We start from the raw sequence: 11,279 nt of genomic DNA on the forward strand, positions 1-11,279 counted from the left end.
CCCATATCAGGAACTCACCATGTGAGATGAGACATGATATGAGCGTCCGAATGTCTGCGGGGACATATTCGGCCGCAGAAAAGGTTGCTTTCAGCAACCCCCGAAAATATTCGCTTTCGCGGCCAAACTCCCTCTGAGCCTTGCACAGCTCCTTGATGACATGCTATGGGATGGGTGACCACTGTGCAAGGGGCCCGGCCCCCTGCCGCGGTGTGTAGACGACTGGCGCGGCAGAGAAGGCCGGAAGGGTTGGAGAGGGTTCCGGGTTCCCACGCCCCTCCCTTCCGGAACCGATAGCGTGGGAACCGGAAGTTAGAGCGTGGGAACCAGGGGGCGGGGCGGAAGGGGCGTGGCCAGGAGCGGGGGGAGTGGCAGGATGGGAACTCCCCTCCCCGGAGGCGGAGTCAGGGGGCGGGGAAAACCCCGCGTCAGCAGGGGCGTGGTCGGGATAGGGTGGAGGAGGGACATGGGCGGGGAGATCCGGGGAAGGGGCGGAACTTCAGGAGGCGGGAAGAAAGGGGTTGCGGGAGGGGGGAGCACAAGTGGCGGGAAAAGCCGCGCGGGCTCCGCCATCTTGTGCCCGGGAGACTGAGGGAGATGGGCGGCCATTTTGTGGCAGCCCAGGGAGAGTGGCCGAGGGAGAGGTTTTGGGTTCGGGGGATAACTTAACACGAACAGACCCTCTACGGGACAGGGCTGTACATTTGGGAGAAGCAGGGGAACGGGGAGAGGCAGAGACGGCGCCTGTCTCGCCTGGGGGAGAATTAGGAGCAGAGGGAGAGGAAAGAGGTTTAGGGTTGCTAAACCCACCCGCTGAACTGGGGATTTGTTTGTCAGTTGGCTGTGGCAGGTTTCCGTAGTTATTTTTAACAATATCGCGAATTTGGAGAGCCAATAAAGTGAATTTTGCGAGAGAAAGATCTGACTTACGCAGAATCTCCCTCCCGACTTGGTCCCAAAAGGGGACCTGGTACAATTTAGCTGCCGAAACGTCGGGAAAAGCCTGCGACAACCATCTGACAAATTTTTTAACTTCATTTTTCTTAATTTTCACCCCACCCACTAAAAGGATGCCCACAACTTGGGTATAGAGGCTTTTCTGGGGCACCGAGAGCTTAGCACCCATAGCTCGCTGTTAATTGGTGCCCCGCGAGGTAAGTTCTGAAAATCCCAAAAGAACGAAGAGGACTGCCGCTCCCCGCTCTGTCCCCACCCTCGACGCACTCCCGCCCGGGAAGGGAGGCAAACCCGGTGAGGGCTAGGGGAGAGCCGGACCGCCCCTACACCGTCTACACGGTGAGGGTCCACCAGGGGAGGGTAGAAACGAAAAAACAGAACTTACCAAACCGCCGCGGTGGAGACCGACGCCGCTGGTGCCTCCGGCACTACCGGCTCCGTCCCCTGGGAGCGCAGCTCTCTAAAACGGAGCGCGCTCTAACCAGGGGCAGTTGACGGCCACGAGGGGTAATTCCCGAGGTCTGGGGGACCTCAAACTCCTCTGCCACGGGGTCCTAGCTGCGATTCCAGGGCCCCACGTTGGGCGCCAACTTGCCGCGCTCCCCAGCCCCAAGTGCCCTCTGATGTTGCGCTCAACCCCGGCTAGCTCGGCACCTGGGGTGAGGACGGGCAATGAGGCACCTCTCGCTGCGCCCTGATGGGGTTTGAGAGGTGTCCCCGTGGGTCCTGAATCAGCAGCGGCTACCCTAAGGCGGCAAGGAAAAGCCGGAACCAGCTGGGGTAAAAGTCTTCTTTAATCTGGAGCCAACGTGGCCAACGCAAAGAAGATACACCAACAGGAAACCCCCCCAAGCTGGAACCCCGAGTGGGGTTCGGGGCAGGCAATTATAGGATTTGGGAAGGGAATGGGAGTGGAAACCAGGGAGGGAAAACCAATGGGAGACGGGGAAGGGAGTGGCTCCACGGTGGGGTGATTCCGCCTGGTCCAATGGGAAGGGGACAGGGGAGTGGCCCCAGGCCCTCGTCCAATCACTCGGTGCCCTGTGGAGAAGTTTCTGGACAGAGGGGAAGGAACACCGAGTGACAGACAAGGTACCTGGGAGGGGACAGGGGGATGACTTGGCAGTTTTGGGGATGACGGACAGGTGTTGGGAAGGCGGGAAAGGGGGACCAGGCGGGAAAACAGAACAAAAGGATGTACCAATACAGCAAATAGGGGAAGACAGGAACAAACCATTGGGGAAATACAAAATTGTAAAACCGTACATAAAATAAATAAAAACGCACCACCACAGTAGAGCAGCCTGACTCTGTTGGTGTTGGCTCTGGCTGCTCAAAAGAGGTTGAGCTGAAGGTTGGCTCTGGTGCTGGAGTAGCTGTTTCAGCTGACTCTGGACATGGAGTGGGAGTAGAGCAGCCTGACTCTGTTGGTGTTGGCTCTGGCTGCTCAAAAGGGGTTGAGCTGAAGGTTGGCTCTGGTGCTGGAGTGGCTGTTTCAGCTGACTCTGGACATGGAGTGGGAGTAGAGCAGTTTGACTCTGTTGGTGTTGGCTCTGGCTGCTCAAAAGGGGTTGAGCTGAAGGTTGGCTCTGGTGCTGGAGTGGCTGTTTCAGCTGACTCTGGACATGGAGTGGGAGTAGAGCAGCCTGACTCTGTTGGTGCTGACTCTGGCTGCTCCAAGGGGGCTGAGCTGAAGGTTGGCTCTGGTCTTGGAGTAGCTGTTTCAGCTGACTCAGGATATGGAGTGGGAGTAGAGCAGTTTGACTCTGTCAGTGTTGGCTCTGGCTGCTCAAGAGGGGTTGAGATGTAGGTTGTCTCTGGTGCTAGAGTGTCTGTTCCAGGTGGACGCATGCCCATCTGAATCAGGATCCAGTTGTAGAAGTACTGAGTGGAGGTGTAGACTCCCGGGCGTTTTGTTCTGACACAGCCTTTTCCCCAGCTGGTCACTCCAACAAGCCAAAAGTAGCCAGCATGGTTATCTTTGCACACCAGAGGCCCTCCACTGTCACCCTGCAACAGAGGAAAGAGGATTAGGGTGCTGTTGGGTGGCTGCTGTCAGCACTAGAGGCCTGTTTCTCTCTTGCAGCCCCTGCCACAGCTGTATTCATGGTACAAAAAGGCTTTGCTCAGGTGCTGGAGTCTCAAGAACCTTAGCTGGGAACAGGGTGGGTGTCTGTGAAGGCCCCCTTTTGTATCTGCACAGTGATCCTGGATGGGCAGAGCATAGATCATCCAGAATCTGGATCTGTGGGCTGCTGAGAACACTGGATGGGCTTTCTGGGCAGAGGGGCAGGCCTGGGGAACACGGTCACTTGGCAAGGAAACTCCAGCAGTGGAGGAAAAGTGGTTTGCCAGACAAAGCCCATGGTGACGGGGTACCTTCGCTGCTGGCTCCCAGCACTCATACCTGGCAGGTGTCCATGCCACCCCGTGGGTAGCCAGCACACAGGTTGTGGGTGTGGATGGCCCCAGCGTACCGACGGCTGCTGTTAACCAGCCGGATATCCAGGAGACGGACCTTGGCTTCCTGCAGGACATCACTCGGACCCTGAGCTGCAAGCACAGGAAGGAATGGGCACCCAGCAGCTCTTTGCCAGTTCCACTCCCCTGTCTGGGGGTGAACTCATTCCCTAGGGCTTGGCTTTGCCTCTGGAGCAGTTGTTGAAGCGCTGTGTCCTTTCTGTCTGCCTTTGGGGAGCAGGCCAGGCCCAGCTCTCCAGAGGCATACATCCTACAGCCTGACTTTGGTTTGTGCTGTCAGGAAGCCAAACCCATCTTGCTGGTGTGCCCAGCTCACCCTCAGGGCCCTTTTTGGGAACTCACCTTTTGCAGTGGCAGAACCCCAGCCAGCAATGTAGCAGGTTTTCAGCTCTGACACTGTGAGCGAGGCGTTGGGCACGCAGGCAAGCTGGACGTAGTCACTGCACTCCACGGGCTTGTCCAGCTCCAGCAGGGTGATGTCGTTCTGCTGGGAATCAGCCATGTACTCCTGGTGGGCCAGGAGCCGCTTGATGTGGCGCACCTGAGTTTCAGGGCCCAGATGGGTCAGCTTGGTGGCCCCGATCAGCACACGCCACATGGTGACATTCCTGCAAGGCAGAGAGGGGTCTGAGGAAGAGCAGAGCCGTGTGCTGTTGATGCCTTAGGATTTTAGCTTTTGTATTTTTCATCCATTTGTAATCCTGCAGTTTTTTACTGTATAACTAAATTCTGCACACAGTGTGAGCTGCTGCTGCTTTCCCATTCTGGTCACAAAAATTCCTCTCCAGGCCTGGCAATCAAGGATACCTCACTGCCTCAGGCCTCGAGAGATGGAAACAAAAGTGAGTTGAGGGGAGCAAACTGGGGGTAAATGACTTCATTACCTGAAGCTGTAATTAGAAGATTAACCCTAAATATGCAAATGGACCAAATTTATAGGTGTGAAAACCTTTGACCCGTGGTCAATTTTGGGTTGTAGCACTTGGGGGGGTCTTTTGTTTTGCCTAAAATGGACCTGGAGGCCCTTCAATAAATATAATCACTTTTTATTCCTTGTCTGGCCTGTTTTTAGGTAGTCCTGAAAAGGCATCACTGTGGCAGCTCAGCACTTCCCTTCCTTCTGCTTCTCAAGGCAGAGAGGAAAGCAGGGCAATGAGGAGTGTGACTGCCCTAGCATGCCTTAGGCTCCAGGAATGCCACACTGGAGGCTGCTGGGCAGCAGTGGCACGAGCCCAGCCTTCTGAGCAGTCCCTCAGTTGGGCCCCGTAGTATTGAGGTGCTGCAGGCTGGGCAACTGTTTGTGTGGTGAGGATACCCTCATTCCCTGCTCCTCCTTACCTGGCCTGGAGGAAGCAATGGGCTGCTGTGAGGACCCACTGTGGGCTGATGAGGGACCCTCCACATGTATGGCCGGTGCCTATTTTCCTGGGGTCCTGGATGCTGACAATCCAGGGCCAGGCCCCTGGCAGGGCACCTGTGCCAGTCACAATTCGGTAGTCAGCATCTATGGAGTTGTAGTCAGAAGCCATGGGCCGGAGCCCACAGGTCCCTCTGGAAGCACAAAATCATTACTGCCCTTCTGTTCCAGTACCTGGGTGCTGGCAAGGAGGCTCCCACATGGGGTTTGGGGTGTGGCAATGGGGGACAAGCACCCTCCTAGAGCCTGGGGCCATACCTGCAGTTGCCCCAGGTACCATGTGCAGGTCTGTACACAGCCAGCAGGATGAAGAGGTACAGGTACAGAAGATTCATCGCTGTCAGCAGCATCTGTCAGCTGAAAGAGACAAAAGCTTGTCTCTTCCAGTGCAGTCTCTGACGAGTGCTGCAGCAACTGCACTGTCCATGGCACCTGGGGCTGATGTCACAGAGTGGGTGGTTCCAGGTTCTGGGCACAGTGTCCTCAGAGGGCAGGGAAAGGCCACAGCCTCACAGAACCACAGAATGGTTTGGGCTGGAAGGGACCTTGAAGGTTGTGAAAGGCAAAAGGGGTCCCTTGCCTCGCACATGCAAAACGACACCATGGGCAGACAAATCTGGCACAGAGGGAAAGTCACTCCAAAGGCAGTGTTTGGTCAGAGAGGGTGCTCAGAGCCACCACACGATGGAGAAAACTAGCACATCAAAGCTAGAAAGAGGACAGGAAGGAACAATGCCATGTGCAAACTACTTGGGGGGATGCTTCAAGGCACATAAGCCTTAGCTGATGGAACAAACCTGGAAACTCCTGAGTGTTGCAAGAGGAATTGCTGACCATGGCAGAGTGCGAGAAGCTGACAGGAGTTTCAATGCCATGAGGAAGCCCTTCTGAGTCTGTTTATACATTCTCCATGTCTGGAGCAGGGTGAGTACTGCAAATGCCTCAGTGCTGCCTCTTGCTTTGGAGACTGGTGCTGGAGGTCATGGCTGCAGAAAACAAGGGACTGAGATGGAGAGTGCTCATGCACTCACTTTTGTGGTTTGGGAATGGCATTCCCCAGTCTGGTGTTTCCACTGGAACACTGCAAACCACTGCTCCTCACTCCCTTCTCCCTCTCCCCTCCCTTCTCTGGTGGGCTTGAGAATAGAACTGGAAGCACAAAAGTTAAAGACTGTGGGTTGAGACAAGAACAATATAATGGAAACAGCAATGAAACAAGAAAATGAGCAGTAACCGCAACAATATTAATAATGGACTGGGACAATTCACATGCAACCATCCACCCCATAGAGCCTGGCAGTACCCAACCAGGCTGTCATGCATGTTATCCAGCGGAGATTTCTTCCCCTGTCCCTGGAAAATGTTGTGGAGTGGTTCAGAACAACCTCCACGTCCTGGCCATGCCCTGTCCTGGTTATGGCAAAAATTTACCCCATCCTGGCCAGAACCAGGACATTCACCCTCATGATCTGCCCCACAGCTTTGGAATCTGTGCCAGAGGGTCTGGCAGGGCAGGGAGGGCAGTCACCAGGGATTGGCAGACGTTGGAAACTCCTTATCCCTCTCTCTGGCCCCTGGTTTTCCTTGTTTTATGGAATGGAAGAACACATGTCCAACTCCTCCCAGTATCTCCTTCACTGGAAATCCTCCGTGCTTTGATTCCTTCTCTGACATTCTGCTGCACCTGGGGAATGCAGTGGGAAAACCCAAGGCTTTGTGTGAAGGTCACTCCCTCAGCACTTCACCTGAGGTGCACAGGAAGGCTGCCCTGGCTCTACCACACCTCATCCAGAACACCTGGAAGCTCTTCCCTCCCCATTCACACACTCCCCTGCCTTGTCCTCCTCATCCCACAGGGATGCACAGAGGGGCTACCACACTTCACGGTTTGGTAGCCCTGATACCACACTCCTGACTGGAATGGGGTGACCCTGGGGCAGTTTTGGCCTGCATCAGTTCCATGTCCTGCCTCAGCACACCCAGGTTCTCTGTTGGCGTCTGTGCTCATCTCTGCAGCTTTGCTGTCCTGCACCAGGAGTTTGCTGAATAAAATCATCCTCTAGAAAGGACATGTGACACAAGCCCAGGAGTAAGCAGCACCATGGGAGAGTTCAGCAAGGTGCCCTGGGGACAGCCAGGCCAGGCAGGGGAAGGTGGGGGGACCACGGCCTCACTGAAGCAGCCACATTGTACAGCACAAAAAATAAAGCTAAATAAATGCTGGGATGAAATACAGCACTGCTGGGACTGCTCCATTTAGCAAATAACAGTTGTGGGGGAGATTTACAGATGTACTGGGTACATCTGGGAACTGGGGCTCCTGCTGGAAGTCTTCAATCTTGAAGCTCCCAGTTCCCAAAGCTGGTAAATCCTTCCCAGCAATGGCTCCTGAGGCAGGGAGAGGGGTGGAAAGCCAAGGATGGGGCAGAGATCAGAAGGAGCTGGGGAGCTCAGAGAGGTCTTCAAGGGGAAGAGGATTTGTCTGAAAGGCCCTCACTTTTCTGGTCATCTTGGCAACTCTGGCAGGTTTAACAGGAGGTTTGTCTGGAAACAAGACAGGGACATATTGGCATGATGGGTGCTGGCATATTCCAGTCTTAGGCTTTGCAGAGAGAGATTTGCTGTTTCCCCATAGGCCACAGAGGATTTTAATATGAGGTGAACTCCCCAAGCTTGCATCCACCCTGTTCCATGGCCTCTGGCTCTGAGAAATGCTCTCCTGTGCACCCTGCTTCATTCCCTCAGATCAATGGCTGATGTGCCAGCAGCTCCTGCTCCAGAAGGGCAGCACATGATGAAGGTGCCACCCCTGCAGCTGAAAAGAAGGTTCCTTTTGCCATGGCATTCCAGGAGGTCATAAGACACATCATCAATGGAGTCTGAAAAAAAGAAAAATTAGAAGTTGAGGCAGCTGCATTTACCAGTGTGGGCAGTCCAGAGAGAACTGCCTGGACCTGACCCAGTTTGTGGATCAGAGCCAGAAATAGGTTCCCTTAGCTAGAAATGAGACCTCTCTACCCAGAGAGCCAGCTGCTTGCCATTCCATTGCTCCCTGGCCACAAGCAGCACTTCATCCATGAGCTCTCACCCCACAGAGCCCCTAGGTAACCCTGAAAAGACTCCTTCAGTATCAGGGGCTGCAAGAGACCTCTAGATGAGCAGCTAGAGGATTAGGTGAGGAGAAGAACTGAAATAAAATGCGTGTTTTTCCCTGGATTTGTGGAAGACAACAAGAAAGAAATACAGGACCCCAAAAAACAAACCCACTCGATGGGAGAGGCAGGTGAGCACCTCTGGTTCAGGAATTACAGAATGCACTCAACTGCAGCTTGCAGACAAGGATCCTGGCACGTTCCAGCAGCCAGCACTGCCACCTGATCCCAGCATCCCTCTGCCCCATGGATTTACACAGGACCCCAAAGCCCCAGTGGTCAGTGAAAGGAAAACATCCAACTGTCCACACTTGGCAACCTACTCCTGGGTTCTGCAGCCTGTGGAGAAAGACAAATTCCCTCACTAGAAAACTAAGCAGGTTTGAGCTGGGCTTTCTCAAAGCACACTAAAGGCAGAGGTGGGCTTCTCCGTGCTGTTTGGGAAGTGGCACATGAACCACACGGGAATCAGAGAGAGATTATCAACTCCAGAGGCACTGCTGAGCGCAGCCTCTCCTGACTCCAGCTGGGCTCCAGCCCCGAGGTGACCTGTGCCTCCAAACAGAGGGGCCAGAGTGACCTGCACTGACCAGGCCGGCCACAGCTCCGTGTCACACTGACCACTGCAGCGTCCAGCCAGTCCCTCCAGAGGCTCTTCCAATCTCCACCTCCACCTTACAGGGGCATGGAACGCCGCTGATCACACCCGCTGCTCCCTGACCTGCAGCCAGAGGAAGATTTCCTCATTTGCTGCTGTGGCCAGTGGCACCTCTCTGTAGCAGGTTTTGCGTCCTGCTCGGTGCCCCAGTGCTCCAGACAGGCTGGCTCCGTGCTGCTGGGCCTCTCCCGGTCCCTCTGAGCAGGGCTGCAGCCGAGTCTTCAGAACAGCCCCAATTCCCCAAAACAGCCCCCAAAACAGCCCGGCGCTGTCTGTGTGGGGAACATCAAACCCACACCAAGGAATGGCTTTGCCCAGTGCCCCGGGATGGAGCAGCCCCGGCCTGCTCCACCAGAGCCCAGGGCGGCTCTGGGAGCCCTGAGGGCACGAGAGAAGGAAACTTCAGCGTGAGGGTCTGCAGCGGCCAGGGGAACACCAGCGCCTCCGAGCCGCCCTGCCAGACACGTACGGCCCTCCACCACCCTCGCAGTGGTGCGGGAATGTGCTCGCTGCTGAGGGCGGCCTCGCGGCTCGGCGAGCAGCTCGGGCAGGGCCGCCGCTGTCCGCTCCGTGCGGAGCGCAGCCTCCTCCGGACGCGGCCGTGAGGCGGTCTGGGCCCTCGGGTGTCGCCTCCGGCAGAATCAGCGGCTCGGTGGAGCTCACACGAAGCTCTCCCTGGGGCGGGACAGCCCTTGCCCGTGGGGTGTCGGGCGGGCCCCGGGCCGGCCGAGGGTTGCCCGGCTGAGCCCGGGGCCGCCCCTGACGTGGGGCTCTGGGGCAGAGTCCGGCCCGCGGTGCCCAGCAGGGATGCGCGGTTCTGTCTGTGCTCGGGCAGCACCAGAGTAGAGTTTTTCCCTGCTACAGTACCTACGCTACCCCGCGAAAGAGCATCGCTCAGGTTTGACAGGAGGAGAAATCTGTGTGGCCGTCAGCTATCACCTATGGCCCGGTCAGGATACTGATGGATTTTCTGACCTATTCGCTAGGGTCGTGTAAAATGTTAAACTGCAGATGCTTTCTGAAAGCAACTAGTGCTTTGAATGGTACAATCTGGATTACAGAAGCTTTATGTAGTGTTAGGCTGTGAACCACAATAGGTTTATTCTACAAGTTAATAGGGATATGCCAGATCATGTTACACTTCTGTTTTATCTTCTGTTTTGACCCTATGGCAAGCATCAGTTGGGTTTATTTAGCTCTTTATTAGCCCTTTATTTAGCTCTTAGCATTTTTCACATTTTGTGTGAAAAATGAATTAACTTTTAGGTAGATATTTTTAAAGAGGAAAAATGTATTTGTGCCTATTGATGCTGCAGTGATTTGTGGTTTTGAGACCCATCTTGCAAAATACCACATGCTGAGGCTGATTGTCATAGCTCTGAAGCCAGCCCTGGGTATGGAATGCTTTTCATTCTTTGGAGTGTTCATTCCAGGCAGTTCTGTGTAACGAGATCTTTACAGAGCATGGAAGATGCCTCTAGGGGAAGTCTCCATTTTGATTGCTGTGCCTAGACTAATTCTGATACTCCTGAGTTTGCTGTCAGGTTTTTACGATGCTGAAATGTGTGTTTTCCAGGTTCCTGTGTGGGCTATTTTTCACTAAGAATCTAGAAAATATCTTGGCTTTTCGTGGGGTTTAGTGCAAAATAGGTTTGACTGTAGGAACCACATTGTTGCAAAGATGAAGCATGCAATTAAAGTTCTTTCTAATAATTTGAGATGATTTAAATATATGTCAAATGAAATGCCATAGTCAAGGAACCAAAGCAGTCGAATGAATTGCCTATAAATTCCTTTGGCATGAAGCGTGTTGAGTGAAATGTTTATTTCTTCTAAGCAATAGGTCATAAGAGTGTTTAAATAAAGGTATAGTATATATAATGCACTGGAGCACAATCCATGGATTAGAGTGAAATTTCAACACTCAGTTCCTTTACTTAGAGAAGTCCACCTATGCCCAGATGGATTAATTAATTGTAGTGGTAGAAAATACAGGGTGTAAAACACAGCTGACTGTTGAGCTTAGTATATCACTATGTTGTAGAGAAACTCAAGAATCAAGAAAATTCTAAATAAGTAAATGCTAATTTGTCATGCAGTACTATGGTATTTTCAGGCAGCTAATCAAGAAAATTTGAATTGGAAGACCGTCAAACTTGTTTCATACAATAAAACTCTGAGAGACTTATCTACAAATAGAAACACAAGGAGCATCCTTTTTTGTACTCAGCAAAGAGCTGGAGTATGTTGTGCTGTTACGGAGGTTTATTTTTATAAACTACTCCAATGAATTTTATAAGCATGTAAAAGATTGTAAGTGCCCTGAAACATGTTTATTCTTGGACTGGCAATTACATACATGGATTCAGTTTTGATTTTCTTTAAAATAAAAATAAAAATATTTCTCTGGAGTAATTTGCTCTCGGTAACAAGAGTCATCTGCAAGAGAAATATCCAAACCAATTTCTGGGCAGTGGAAGTAGCTTTATTTTTTATAACATTCTTAGTACCTGTGACCAGGGTTGGTAGAGTGCCAGTCCTGCCAGCTTTAAGGAGCTGCATGTAAGTGTACCCTCGTTTCCTCAGAATCCCAGGGATGTGGACATTTCTTTGA

This window comes from Lonchura striata, chromosome 27 (genome assembly GCF_050655825.1).
Source record: "Lonchura striata isolate lonStrDom1 chromosome 27, ASM5065582v1, whole genome shotgun sequence".
In the NCBI taxonomy this organism is placed as follows: Eukaryota; Metazoa; Chordata; class Aves; order Passeriformes; family Estrildidae; genus Lonchura; species Lonchura striata.